The 12,777-nt window shown below is 50.9% G+C and overlaps 1 protein-coding gene and 1 long non-coding RNA gene across 22 annotated transcripts in view; one reads left to right on the top strand and one right to left on the bottom strand.

Moving 5' to 3' along the window:
* The window catches only part of MRPS18A (mitochondrial ribosomal protein S18A), a 564,209-nt gene that overhangs the window by 280,392 nt on the left and 271,040 nt on the right, over positions 1-12,777 (top strand). The window lies entirely within an intron of this gene.
* Positions 8,806-12,777, bottom strand: part of LOC126952439 (uncharacterized) — a 46,723-nt gene continuing 42,751 nt past the window's right edge. Inside the window, exons 2-3 of the long non-coding RNA XR_007724881.1 lie at positions 9,124-10,663; positions 8,806-9,090 (exon numbers count right to left, since the gene is read on the bottom strand). This is a non-coding gene — a long non-coding RNA (uncharacterized LOC126952439). The remainder of the gene's footprint in view (positions 9,091-9,123; positions 10,664-12,777) is intronic.

Raw genomic sequence — 12,777 nt, 5'->3', positions numbered from 1 at the left:
ACTAAATACAGACAGATTGCTCTCAGAATGGCTGTACTAGTTTATCCTCTCGCCTACAGGAGACAAGAGTCCCATCTCCCTATACTGAGCATGATCCACCTTTCTAATTTGTGCCATTCACTTAGGCATGAAGCTATATTATTGTTTGAAGCATGCATCTCTCTGACGACTGTTGAATTAGCATATCTCTTCATCAGCCACTGCACTTCCTCTTTTATGATGTGCCTATTCATATTTTTTGCCCATTTTTTTTTTCTATTGAGTTTCCTGTCTTTTTCTTGATGATTAACAGGAGTTCCTTGACTATTCTCTCTCTCTCTCTGTCTGTCTCTCTCTCTCTCTCTGTCTCTCTCTCTCTTTCTGGCTCCAGCGCTCAACCTTGAGCTTCACTATTTTAGATATTAATTGCTGTCAGGTTTTTAAGTGGCAAGTATCTTCTCCCAGTTGGAGAATCTCCCATCTTAGCAGGTGTCCTAAGGATCAGCCAGGTTTGGGAAGCCCAAGTACAGATATATGCCACCTGAAATAATTTCTAATTCTGTCACTTCATGCTTTCTTGGGCTTTCTGAGGAGATTCCTTGCCACTTCTGTGGGGAAAACAGACCTCGGCCGGGGGGGGGGTTGGGGTGGTGAGGGTAGGTGAGGGTTGGGGAGCCATTGTGAATGTGGATGTGGAGCTGGGGTGCCACCTGCATTTTGACCACCTCTAGCAGCAAAGCATTGTGTTGTTTATGTAACCTGTTTGTTTATGTAACCTGGCTCAGCCAGACTTGTGAGATCTTCCTGGGGCAGAAGGGTGATAGGCAGTTCATTGGGATAGAGTATAGAACATCTCATTGTTCAGAAGATCATCAATCTACTGGAATTTTCTTAACTATAGAAGCTTAGTTCTTTTACCTCTGTGGAAGGTTTAAAATTTGGCTCCAAATTTTTCAGTATTCCTACTGAGAGGTAGCAGGGTCTCTTATCCCTCCCTTTGAATTTTTTCCCCTTGAAGCTTTAGTCACTTCCTGTGCCCAACAGAACTCAGAAGAAATGATGTTGTGTGATTTCTGAGGCTAGGTCAGAAAAAGTCATTCATCTTCTGCCTGGCTCTTTTGGGATACTCACTCTGGGAGAAGCCAGCTGCCATGTAAGGCATCCAACTACCCTGAGGTTGCTATGCGAAAGAGGTCATGTATAGGTGCTCTGGTTAACAACACTAGCTGAGCTCATAACCAACAACTGGCACCAACTGCCAGACACATAAGGAAGCTCTCTTGGATATCTAGCCCTGGCTGACATCTGACAGCAACTGCATGAGAGACTCTGAGTGAGAACTGCCCAGTCAAGTCCTTCCTCAATTTCTGACCCACCAAATTATGAGAAAACAAAATTGTTGTTTACACCATTAAGTTCTGGGGAGTAATTTGTTATGCAGCAACAGTAACCACAACAATCTCCTTGACCATTGTAAGCACAGTTTCTTTAAATCTTTGCTGATTACTCTAATACGTGTGGCCTCTATGGGTCTCTTTCTATTGTCTATTATTTCTGATGTTTTTAATAGTATGTTATCTGACTTCTTATGTGTATGGTTATTTTTGATTATGTGTTGGACATTGTATTTATACCATCATTTGTAAAAATAAATTGAAGCCTAGAATGAGGTTATCTTCATTCAGAGAGGATTCACATTTGTGTCAGCCAGGTGCCTAGGACAGTAATAATACAGGATCTCCTACTTCAGTTTTAAGGATTGAGTGAGTGGTTCACCCATAACTCCTAGGGTGTAGCCCTTTTGGGGTCCCTGCTTAAAGAGAGGAAGTTCATTAAGTTCCACCTCTTGGCAAGCTGGGAACTTCAATCCATGTCTTCTTAGTCCCACAATGCTGTCAAAAGAGTTGTTCAGCTTCTTGGACTCCCAACTGACCCCCCCTAAAAGAGCACACACCCTCAGGAGGGAAATGGCCTTAAATGCCACTCATACCTGTCTAGGTCTTAGTCATGGCCTAGCAATTAGTTCTCTGATGCCTTCAAGTGGACTTTTAGAATATTTTGTTCAGCTGTTCTAGTTGTCCTCAGTGGGAGCATTGGTCTAAATCACTTAGTCTGCCATTATTAACTCTTAATGTGCTTAATTCTTTAAATGACAAAAACATACAGAAACACAAAATCATGTTCTTTGAAAGTCCTATTAAAAATATATCATATACTTTCAAATCTTCTTAAACAGAAATTGCTCATAATTCAATTTTCCATTGAAGACTCAGGGCCCCATTATGAATATCCCCTTCTGGAAGTGAAACAGTGATTCCCCTAAGAACTGGGGTATGTCATCTGCTTTGCTTCTACCCCAAATAACTTGAGATTGCTTTAATTTTTTAGTTCTCGGATCTACTTTTTATCATTGTGTCTTTGCCACCTGTTTGCTGTCAGCCTTGTTGCTGTCAATATGAATAACCTTAATAGCCTTTTATTCTTGTAGTATGTATGCAAATTATATAACCAAGCCTGCTAGAATACTGTATAAGGTTGAAGTAGATAGGCTCTGATTTAGGTAGGGGAAAAATTGATGAGTGAAGCTCTAACATTTAATTGTCAGACACTTGTCAAACAATTGTCAGGTGTACCCTTAGTCTGCTCAATAGCCTTTTGATCTCAGCTCTGAGTCCAGATGGTAGAGGTTGTCAAGTATGTGGGCTCTTGATAAGTAAAGTGTTGCCGTACTTGTTCTGATTTATGTACCTCCACTGACAGTGGGGAGCTTGAGGCCACAAGCATTGCCCTAAAGTAGCCCAAGGGCTTTGGCCAGACCTAGGCTGCCCTCTCTTTGTTTCCTAGGCCCCACCCTGTCTCCTGGCCAAGCAGACTCAAGAAATCCTGGCACAGAATGATATTCCCTGCTGCCCTGCGGAGATGACCACTTCATGGAGAGCAGAGAGAGGAAGGAGGAGAAAAATGAAAAGAAAGGTCCTCTTTCAGGCTTAAGATGATGTGGAGTGGCTGCCCCATGGCCTGCCAAAAGCTGACTCACCAGGCTGGGATGAGGCACTACAGGTGCACTCAGGCCATCAGACAATAGGCGCCTGTTGCAAACAGCCCCACACCCCAGACAGACCACCGTGGTGAGGCGGAGGCAGCCCCAGAGGGAGCATGAGGGCTGGAAGAGTGGGCAGTTGAGTGTCTGGTCTGGAAGCTGTCACTCTCCAGCCTTCCCAGGGCCTGGCTCTGAGTACTCACAACTATGAAGACCTTGTGATTTCATGACCAAGTAGCAGGAGCACTGAACCACTGTCTGGAGACCTGGAGCAGCCTCTAATGTGGGCCTCTTTCCTCATCTCTCAGCTAGAAAGTACCAGTTCTAACTGCTGCTAGTATACACTCTGTGATGCTGGGGAAGGCACACACCTTTTCCAAACCTCACTTTACTCCTTGCTGGGTGAATCCTGCACCTGTAGTATCTCTTTAAATCTTTACTGTACTTTGAAGTAAGTGCCATTATTAGTCCCATTTTACAGATGAGGAAACTGAGGCACAGATGATCCAACACGCATAACTGAGAGCTAGATTTCAAAGCTAGGGCTGTGTGAGTCTAGAGCCCATGCAGCTACTCAAGTAGACTAGGACCCAGCAGCCTGCATATTGGCACACACAAGGCCTGCTCTGGGAGTCTGACAGAGGCAATAAGGGTGGGCTGGTCAAGAAGTTTCCTGGAGGGAGTAGGGTTGCACAGCTCCTGGCATGGGCATGGGCAGTGTAGGAGGTGAGGGCTGGTGGGGTTGGGGTGAGTCGGGATTCCTAGTTGGCTCCTGCATGCAGCAGATTGGGGGTAGGGCTGGATGGGCTGGGTGTGGGGCAGGCTGATCACTCTTCTGCCCATTGCTAGTTGCATGTACTTGGGCAGGTTCCAGAGATATTATAGGCTTCAGTGTTCTCATCTGTAAAGTAGGAATAATAATACTGACCTCACAAGACTGTAAATATAATAACATTTAATTCGTAAAGTGATTTGACCTTCTCTTCTCTGGGCTGAGGCTTCACTTTTCTCATCTTTCCTAAGGCCTCTGTGGCCTGGTGCTTATGTCTCTGACGTCCTCTGTGGCCCAAACCATCCCTCCTCATCAGAGTCAACTCCCTGAGTGGGCCAAGCTCTTTCTCACCTGTGTCCCCCTCTTGCCTCCTCTTCCCTGTGGGACCTAATACAGCCTGTGCTCTCTGACTCCTCTGCCAGTGGGACCCCTGCCCAGGACCCTCCGGAAGCTCTTTCTCTGCCTTCACCCCACTGGTGGGAGATGAGGTGTAAATGGTGTATGGAGACCTGTGTTTGAGGCCTGGCTCCATCTCACTTACTGGATGGGTCAGCCACCAGCCCTCACTGAAGTTTCCTGTCTGTAAAACATTCCTGTTTGGGGGCCCACTCTCATAGGGGGCTCCAGGGTGAGCTGAAATGGTTTGAGTCCATGGCCACATTTCCTGGGGAAGGGGGATGGATGAGACTAGGCAGATGAGGATGGAGGGAGAGCCTCCCTGCCTCTCTCCTCTTGCTGCCATCTACCTTCCTCCCTCCTCCGGTCCAGAGCTCCCAGGGTTCTTTGTCTGCAGAAAGAAAACATCTGCCCTCCTGTGTCAGAGGACAGGGCCTCGATAAGGAATGAGGTGAGCAAATCCAGCCTGCATGTTAATCCTTCCTGGCTCTGAACTGGCAAGACTTGGGGCCGGCCAGGCGAGGGAGATGGGCAGGGTGAGGGCCCAGCCCCAGGACTAGTCATGTCTAGATCTCCAGCTATCAAGGTGGCAGATGATTAGCCAATTAGCCCGGAGAAAACCAGGTCTGGCTCCTAGGGGGTCTGCGCAGCATCTCCCAGGAGAGCAGGGGCTTCTGGGACTCCTGAGTGACGTGAATAAGAGCAGCTGTGGGGCTCCTCTAACAAGAGGAGGGGAACTTCCAGTCTGCCATTTACAAGAGAGGAGACAGCAGAGCTGGGGCCCTGCACTCAGTACCCCAGCCTGGCCTCCAGGATGTAAGTCCTATAATGACAGAGAAGCTTGGCACAGACACTGCTCGGTAATGGCCAGCTGCTGTCATTATTATTGCTGTTATTGTTTCTACCATGCACTGAGTATCTATGTTGTGACATTATCTCCATGAAGTCCTATTATTAACCTCATTTTAAGAATGGGAAAAAATTGAGCAGAGATTAAAACCCAGGTCTCCAAAATCAGATCTCCTTAAAACATTGTACTTTGCTATGCTTGTGCCACTCTGAGTCACCTGCAACCCTTGTTTAAAATGCAGATTTTCTAACTCGCCCCAGGCCAGTTCAGTCGGGCTTTCTAGCAGGGAGGGTGAAGGGCAATCCCAGGCACCTGCGTTCTTTATATCCCCAACTACCACCACCACCATCACAGTTGACTTTGATGCAGGAGATCTATGAATGTGACTCCGAAATGGGTAGAAGCTGTGAAGAGAGCACCACTCCCTTTCCCTCCTTCACTCCAGTGCACCCTCTAAGCTGCGTGGGTCAGGGAGTCTGACTCCTCTGCGGAGAGGAGTGGGGTGCAGTTCCTCTCAACACTTGGCTCTTTCATCCACTGAGGGAAACTTGGTGGCTCTGGCCTCCCTCCAGAGGCACAGCGGTGGCAGGGTCGAATGGGCAGCATTACCAGCTGAGGGGCTCACCTGCATCATCTTGGGGTCAGCTTGGCAGCTCTGGCCTCATGAATCCCTTCCTGCATCCATGACAGGAAAGGCCCAGAGAAGCCCTTGGCTGGTGCCAGGTCATCCGGATCCCAGGAGAAGGGCCCTCAGGCCAATGGGTTCCCAAACTAGGGCCACTAGTGCCCACAGGCAGCTCAGCTGGGTCTGTTTCTGGGCCTTGAGGAAACCAAGGCTTGGGGCCGGCCAGAAGCTTTGTGATTTTGGAAGGAAAAGGAGGCCAAGTCCTCAAGTTCCTGGGCCTCCACATTCACAAACCTACGCAGGCATATGCACACACACACACACACACACACGGGGGGGAGGGTGAATGGGCAGGCACATGTTCATGCATAATGCATATAAGCACTTACATGCACACACACTCCAGGGGCAGGGCTGCAAGACTTAGAGGGAGCCCTGGGCTCAGGGGTGGCCTGTTAGATCTTGGCAACCAGAGAGACAGGACGATCTTGGTCTGAGAAGGTCTCACCCTAGCTGGTCCCACCTTTTCCCAGCTCTGCCTCTTCCTCTTCAGGCTGTTTGGCCCCAGGACAGGGGAGGCCATCAGCTTTGGCATCGGCTCCGGAAGTTTCTCTCTTTCCTACTTGCTACAGAAGGGCTTCGAGGCCAATAGGGGAGGCTCATGAGGTGTGAGGAGCCTCCATGGTGAAGCTCCCTCCATCCTCTGTCCCCATAAGACCCTGAATCGTGGTCCCTACACAATGAAGACCAGACCTGGTGCCCGAGGAGCACTCATCTCACCAGTGCTGGTTCCTGCTGAGTGGAGTCAGAAAGGCACAGGTCAGACCTGTCAGCCTCAGACATAAACGTCAGGCCTGAACTACCTCCCGAGAGGTGCCTCCCTCCCTGGTTAACTTCAGGGCTGGCCCTCACATCTGTGGTTATTATTCAGGCTTGGAGAGGGGATAGATGCTGTGGTCCTGGTACTGTGGGCCAGGAGATGAGGGCATCAGGGGCCTAAGGCCTGGGACACTGGCCTGGTCATCTGGCCCTGCCTCTGCAGTGACCTGAGCTGACCTGGGAACATGTCATTCCACCCCAGATTCCCCTTCCCCACTTGGATTTTAGGACATATGGGCTACAACCAACTTTGGGAGCTCTCGGAAGGCTGGGGCCATGCTATGCCTGACATTGTGCACCCAGGGCCAGCACGGTGCCAGGGACGCTATATGTGCTCAACATACACTGAGTGTGCAAATGCACCACATTTGTCCCTAATTCCTTTCTTTCTGTATATTCAGCTTCTTCCTGCTTCCTACATCTCAAATCTTGGACATCTCCCAGCACTTCTGAGCGCTGCCCAGGACCCCTAGGGAGGGGCATAACTTGATCTTTCAAGGCCCATCAGGGTCAAATCCCCAAACAATCCCTGAGATAAGGGATGTTTCTTACTAGCCTCTCTGGGCCTTGAGGAAACTGAGGCTTGAGACTGACCAGCAGGATACTTGCTTGACTGAAGAAAAATTGCCTCAGAGGGGGCTGGGGAGGCCTTGGGGGTTGGCAGCTCTCTCCTGTTCATGGTCATTACAGGCAAACCCTTACTCCAGCCTCCCCTAACGCTGGCCCCTCTGCCAACCCTCCGTGCCCACTTCCCTCCAGGTCTGGGAGCTGCCAGCTCCAGGAGTCGGGTGCTGGACTCACTCAGTGCCTGGTGCTGAGGAGGTTTCCGGCCCTGCCTGCCAGAGACTGACAGTCCGGCCTGGGAGATGCCCAGTCTCCACAGAGAGAGGGGCCACAGGCATCAGGCCATGCTCAAGAGTGCTGGGACAGGCAGGCTGGGAATCCAAGTCACTTCTCTCCAAGATGGCCAGCTCCGCCCGGACAGGGAGCTGGTGTGCAACAAGACTGTTCAGGGCCCTCTGGTGGGGTAAGGGGCAGGGGGTGGGCCTGAGGGTGTGTAGAGAAACACCCCAGTCGCTAGGCTGTGAGGTAAGCAGCACTGGGTTTAAGAGTTCAGCCCCTGGCCCAGACCGTCTGGGTTTGTATTCAGGTCTGACCCTCAGAAGTTATGAACAGCTCCATGCCCAGGTGCCAGTCTCTGCAAGGTGGGAAGGTAACAGCCCTACCTGCTAGAGCTGTTTGGAGAATGAAATAAGTTACTCCACGTGAAACACTTAGAATGGTGCCTGGCACATCGTAACCCCTGCAGTCAGTGTTAGATATTATTGTTAGACCAGGGTAAGCTGAACGCCCGAAAAGGGGCTTAATTGACTGTTGACATCTGGCTTCCTCCACTGGACACTGAGGTCCCTAGGCCCTTTATCTCTTATGCCTGGCATGTCTCAGGGACATGAAAATGTGTTGAAAAGATGGACTCATGAACAAGTGAGTCAGGGGAGCAGGGCATCAAGAGAAGCCTGGGAAGAGGTGGCCCCAGGGGAGGCCCCCACACAGGAGGAGAAGTGGTGGGAGCTGAGGTGAAGGCTGGGAGGCCTCTGGCTGGGCCCATGTCCACCAGGGCTTCAGGCAGGCTCCTGAGGAGAGGGGTCATGGGGAGAGGAAGGCTGGAAGCAGACCGAGCTGGCCAGAGCCTACCACACAAGCTGGACAGCCGCGTCCCCTGCTCTGGGCCATGAGGGTCTGGGGCCAGGTAAGAGCTGCCGCTGAGGAGAGGATGGACGGGAAAGGGCCTGGAGAGGCCCCCAGGGCTGTCAGTGTGAACCTTCCTCCTCCTGCGCCCAGGCCGGTTATGGAGCCTGGCATTCTGTTGTCGCTGAGAGAAAAACCAGCCTCGCTCCACAGACACGGCAACCAGTGGAGAAACAAGTGTTGGAGATAAGAGGATTTAAAACAAATAAACTCCCCTGCAGGAGATTTAAAAGAAAAACAGATTGTGAGCTTTCTCCCTCACCGTTCTTTCTCTCTTTCCCTTTCTCTTCTTTCTTTTGCTTCCTCCAACCCTCACTCACTCTCTTCCTTCCTTCCATCCTTCTTTATATTGCTTTCTTCCTCCTTCTTTCCTTTCCTTTTTCTTCCCATCTTTATGAACAACCAAACCTTCAGATTTTAAAAAAGCTACAGCAGCAAAACAAAACACGATAAAACAACAAAACATAACCACACACATGCAAACAAACAAAAAACCACCTATTATCAAAGTATCATCCTAGGCTGACCACTGAGGGTCTATAGAATGTTTTATTGACCCAAAGATCCTCAAGGGTCAGCCTGTCAATTTCTCTTCTTTAAAGTGCCCTGTCCTCAAGGAGCCCCAGCCTGAGGGGAGACACAGCCCCGTCCTCAAGGAGCCCCAGCCTGAGGGGAGACACAGCCCCGTCCTCAGGAGCCCCAGCCTGAGGGGAGACACAGCCCCGTCCTCAAGGAGCCCCAGCCTGAGGGGAGACACAGCCCCGTCCTCAAGGAGCCCCAGCCTGAGGGGAGACACAGCCCTGTCCTCAGGGAGCCCCAGTCTGCAGGGAGACACAGTCCTCAGGGAGCCCCAGCCTGAGTGGAGGACACATCACTGACTAAGAGAGCTGCAGTGTCAGGGAGTGGGTAAATAAATGTACCACAGATATTAGCCTATTTCTTCACTTTGATAGCAGAGGTATAGGAGTGTGGGGGGCGGAGGACAGGGGTGCAAAATCTGTGTTACAGAGGGGTGAGTGAGAACATGTGGGTAAAGCTGGCATCCCAGAGCCTTCCGAGTTCCCAGGAACACTCTACCCCATTCTCTGTGCTCAGCCCAACTCTGACCAATAGGAGGGTCACTGGAATCCAGTGTTCCCTTAGGGCAAGGGAGAGTCAGAGCTGAGAAGCAGGCGGCTGGGAGAGGCCCGCTGAGTGGCTCTCTGGAGTCTGTCAGGTGAGTGACCACAGGAGATAAGCTGTCTATGATAAGGGGCATTCAGGCCACCTCATTTAAGCTTGTCGGTGACAAGCTGAGCCTCGCACGGTCCAGAGCATGTGTGTGGTGAGGAGGTGGGGGAGTGGGCACAGTTCAGGAGCCGTCTCCAGAGGTCAGCACTAATGGGACAAGAAGTCTTAAGATGCAGCCCCCAGCTCCTGTTTGTCCCCGTTCAGGTGGAGACATTTCCATTCCCAGACATGGGAGCTTCTCCCAGGAAACCTCATGAAGACAGAGATGGTGGGGACTGAATGGGGGTGGGGGTGTCTCGATTTCCAGCAGCTTCTTGGCTCCTCTGCTGTCACATAATCAGTGAGTGATGACTGGCAGCAGACACTTCTCTGGGTGCCCATTGACGTTCCCATGACCTACAGGTAAGTGAGAGGGTTCCAGAGAAGGAGGAGTGGGAGCCTCAGGGTGGCAGAGTGGCTGTGGCCTTCCCACAAGGATCTCCTCCGGGGACCAGATGATGAACTTAGATTGTCTGCAGGCATTTGCAAACACCAACACTGGGAACATCCTCATGGTATAGAAAGGGAAACTGAGGCACAAGGCAGTGAAGGGACTTGCCTGGGGTCACACAACATTGAGAGTTCCCAATTCTCTTCTCTACTCCAGGCTGTACAAGACCTGCAAAAGTCAAACTTCCACTCTGCCTACATACTTGTATGTGTGCGTGGGTGCTTGTGGGCCCAGCAGCTGCAACTAGGCCCTGGAAGGACTCCCAAGCCCAGCCCTGTCCAGGCACCCAACCCTCTGGTCAGGCGATGTGACCCACATGGAATGGCCCCCAGACTTCCAGGCGACACTCACTCATCACCCCGTTAGCTGTTTTCCTACTGAGAGTCCACAGGCAGTTCTCCTTCTGGCCTGGCACTCCCCTAGGCCCTGCAACAGCATCCAAGACATGGCTCAAGCTTCAGGGACTATCGAGCTCATAGCAATTTTAGCCACAGCACAATCTGGTTGAGCAGGCAGATTAGCTCTCATGAAAGCCACGTTCAGCCTTTATCAGGCAATGCCACAGGGAAACACTGGGATTTTCTGCAGCTGGGCATGGTCCCTGCCCTGTCTTCCCTTCCAGAAGTGGGAGCAGAAGGCATGGGGACAGCCAGCTATAGAGAGAGAAAGCAAATATGGAAGTCACAACGCCTGAGATGAATTTGTGTAGGAACACGCTTTATGCAAATAGGCACACACATCTACCCCAGGGTCGGGAGGACATGTGCAAATCAAAGCTCCAGAAAGTCCTGACAATGAGGCTCCCTGTTCTAATGAGTGGGACACTGGGATCCCTCAAGTTTGTCTGTGGACTGGACTTGGTCTTCCTACTATATCTGAGACACAGCCCTCCCGTTCCAGCTCCTCCCTTGCCCTTGTGGACCTCCTTCTGCCTGCCTTGTGTGGTCTGGCCCTGGCAAGCTTCCCAAAGGGCCTGGTTTTCCTCTACTTGCCCCAGGCTGCACCCCAAACACTCTCCAGCTCCTAATCACTGCCCCCTTCAAATGGGAAGGCTGCCTGTCCCCCATAACTGCAGTCTCTACCTCAAGCTTGGCCTTTGTCTCCACAAAAGGGGCCAAACTGTGGTCTGCCCATCAGAAACACTGCCTCCCCATGGGCCGTCATGCTGTTTCCAGCAATGCCCAGCACATAGAAGATGCTCAGTAACAGATGAATGGTGGAATCAACGAATGAATAAATGAAAATTCAAAGGCACGATCATTTCTCTCTGGGGACTCTCAGTGCTCCCCTTCTGCTTCTTGCTCACCATTTTTCACAGCTGTCTGTGCATTGGAGCTGGAGTATTTGTACTCTTTCTTCATGTCCTCAACCAGCCTGAGTGCACCACAGGCAGGAGTGTGCCCTGTTCATCTCCCTGGTCCTGACACCTTTCATGGAGGGCTCTCAAATGTTGGTTGCCTCAATGAACACAGAAGCATGTGGTTTACAGATGTCTGTTTACTTCTCTGTTCCCCTCAGTGGACCAAGAGTACCTAGAGATGAGGACAGGTTCACTCCTCTCTAGAGCTCAGGATACAGTAGTCACTCAATACGTGGGGCTTGGCTCCCTGGGCAAATAAAGGATGGAGTGAAGGATGAACAAGTGAAAGAGTGAGTGAATAAATACATGGCTGAGTCCTGTCTGGGATCAAAGGAGACCGCTGGCTGCCTTACAGCATCACTGTCCGCAGCCCATGTTGCCCAACACATGTGTTGTGCTCAGATCTGAGCTCCTCTCCAAATTTCTGCCCTGGTGGCTGCTCCAGCCTCTAGGCCTTTGCTCCCACCACACTCCTCCTCACTCCCACACCCTCCCACATCCGTGACTCCCCTTGGTTCTTCCAGTGGCCTTGACCCCACCTGCCCAGCGGTCTGACTCAGAGCCCCACAGCCTCAGGGTGGGTTTTTTCCTGCTTTTCTTTGAGAATAGGGGTCAAGTATAACTCAGGAGCCAGCCACACCTTCTGGGCTTGAGATCCTTCTGCCACCTGCCTGACGGCAAGAGACTGAATTTTCTCCAGTCTCAGTTTCCAAATCTGTAAAACGGGGATAATACCGACGATTAAGAGAATTAGATGGGGTTCCCAAATTGACCGTGGGATGGAGTGGCTGCTTGGTCAGTACTTGGTGCATGGGGTTTTCTTCACCTTCTTGTCCCTGCCACTGCCCCTGCAGGCCTCATGCGGCTTCTGTCTGTGGGGCCCAGGAGAGCCACCTTGCTTTCTAGAACAGGAGTAGAAGAGACTCGCTCCTCTGGGAAGTGAGGTTCCTGGAGCTGGGTTGGCAGGAGGGCCCAGCCTGTGAGCCAGAAGGACCATTAAGCTGGAAAATAGGAGATCCTGAGAGAGGATCAGAACTGGAATACATGCATTCTTAAGGAACAACTAGAACTGAAATGAGAGAGCTTGAGGTTAGACAAGAGACAGGACTTCCCCATTCTGGAGGCTCAGGAAGAAGCACAGTGGCTGAGGCAAAGCCAAGGAAGGCACTCCTGCCTGAAGTTGAAGGGAGCTTTGAAAAAAAAAAAAAATCATCATTTGAATTTATCTCCAGCTTCCAAGGTTTCAGAGTGTTTGCCTGATCCTCATTTTATTTCATCCTTATAACAAGCCCTTAATGTGTGGCAACAGTGTAGCTTATCAAGCAGAGATAAGCATTGTGACTGCCCTCCGACGTGGGGAGGGAAAAAGGTTCTGAGGCCTAAGGTTGCCCAGCAGAGGCACAGGGA

Source organism: Macaca thibetana, chromosome 4, assembly GCF_024542745.1.
Source record: "Macaca thibetana thibetana isolate TM-01 chromosome 4, ASM2454274v1, whole genome shotgun sequence".
In the NCBI taxonomy this organism is placed as follows: Eukaryota; Metazoa; Chordata; class Mammalia; order Primates; family Cercopithecidae; genus Macaca; species Macaca thibetana.
The sequence above is the reverse complement of the archived record's forward strand: the minus strand, read 5'-3'. Positions and strand labels throughout refer to the sequence as shown.